This window comes from Pteropus medius, unplaced genomic scaffold (assembly GCF_902729225.1).
Source record: "Pteropus medius unplaced genomic scaffold, Ma_sr-lr_union100, whole genome shotgun sequence".
Lineage (NCBI taxonomy): Eukaryota > Metazoa > Chordata > Mammalia > Chiroptera > Pteropodidae > Pteropus > Pteropus medius.
This window is the reverse complement of record NW_024352787.1, coordinates 6,126,580-6,128,498: the sequence shown is the minus strand read 5'-3', so window position 1 is coordinate 6,128,498 and position 1,919 is coordinate 6,126,580.

The window sequence follows — 1,919 nt, the reverse complement described above, 5'->3', positions numbered from 1 at the left end:
ACTATTTTTCTTTTTAATTACGTCAGTTTTGTCCCCACATATCATATCTTTGGCTGCTCTCCAGAGTTTAGTCCTTCATTTTGTTCTTATGTCTAAACATCTCCCCTCAGAAAACCGCTTTATTGTCATGGCTTAGCTCCTTAATAACAAGTAATATGCTTCGTAAAATAGTAATCTTCAGTATTTAACTTGGAGATCCACATATATTTTAGTTGAATGATCTACATTCATTCCTTCTTTTACTTTTTTTCTATAAAAATGTATTGTGTGCCTACTTTATGCCAATAATATTTCTAATCTCTGAAGATACACTGGTAAACAAGATAAGCAAGTCTCTGGTAACCTGAAGATGATATATTAGTGGGAATAGATAGCAAGGAAGTAAATATATAATAACTAAGATTATTTCAGCTAATAATGTGTTATGAAGAACATAAAATTTATTGATATGCTAGAGTAATGGGGAAGGTAGGGATGGAAAATTTAGATTGGACTAGAGAAGATTAAGTATGAGAGGTGACAAGAGAGGTAAGACCAAACTATCTAAAGGGAATCATTTGGGGAAATCTGGAACAGATAATTTCAGTCGGAGGGAACAGTATAATTTTAGAGCTGCATTTCCAGAATGAGTCTGTCACTGACCTACTCTCAGTTATCTTCAGTTACTTCTCTAGTCATCTCAATAAATATCTGGTTATCAACTCAAAAGTCAATTTAACAGATGACCATATTAACTTCCTCTTTAAACTTGCTAACTTTTTTAACTTTAAAATGGCTTTGGTGACATTACCACTTTTTAAATCACCAGGTTCAGAGTCTTGAATTAGCTGGGACCCACATCTTTTCTTTTCTGGAAGCATCAGTCATTATTCTTTTAAGATTTTCTCTGTATCTCTTCCTTCTTACCTCCCTGGATGTATCAACATGACTTTCTTAAAACACAGTTTCTCATCTGTAAAACAGAGGTTATAATTATACACACTTCTAGTGGAGATAACATGAGTTTTGGAAAGAGGCAAACAAATTCAAAATGTGGCCCACCATGTATAAACTATGGCCTCAGGAATGTGACAACCTATTTTTTGTCTTGGTTCCCTCATCTTATAAAATAAAAATGATGTACTTGCTTCACAAGACTTTGGTAAAAAATAAAGGGAAAATACCACACAAAAAAAGAATCTAACAAATGTTTAATGAGTATCAAGTAGTCTTCCTTGTCTCTTTTGATTATGAAACTAAAAAAAAATACATACATTATATATATATACACATATATATATATATACATATATATATATGAAAGTACTTTGCTGACGATATACGATATTTTGATGCACCCCCTCCCCTTATATGTCACCATCTGATTCAAATCTTCATAGCTTTCCACTTGAATTTTTGTCATCTCTGGATGCTAAAATAAAAAATTCCAAATTTCCTGCCTTTAGCTCTCTCACATCAAGCAAATTGAAACTGGGACTTTGGAAAATAGATAGTAGAAATTTTGTCTAGAATAGCTTATAGGAGATAGAAATTGTCATTGAGAACAGAATTTTGGCAATTCAAGTACTATTTGATTCTTGCTCCACTGGAACTAGTTCCTTGGGAATGAATGCTTAAGCCCTGTGGTAAGGTAGAAGGAAGATTCCAATCATTCTATTAGAAAGAGAAACTTTTCCATTCACCTGTGATCTTTTGGAAGTCAAAGCCAGGTCTCATTCATTTCAATATCACCAGTGCCTAGCACAGTTCCTAGAACATGATAGGTGTTTAATAAATGTGTATATTTATTTTCACATGATGTTGATACAGTCTTAGGTGAATTTTCAAATAAGAAGAATGGTGTAGTCTACGGCCATGCCACCCTTAACAAGCCCAATCTCATCTGATCTTGGAAGCTAAGCAGGATTGAGCCTGGTTAG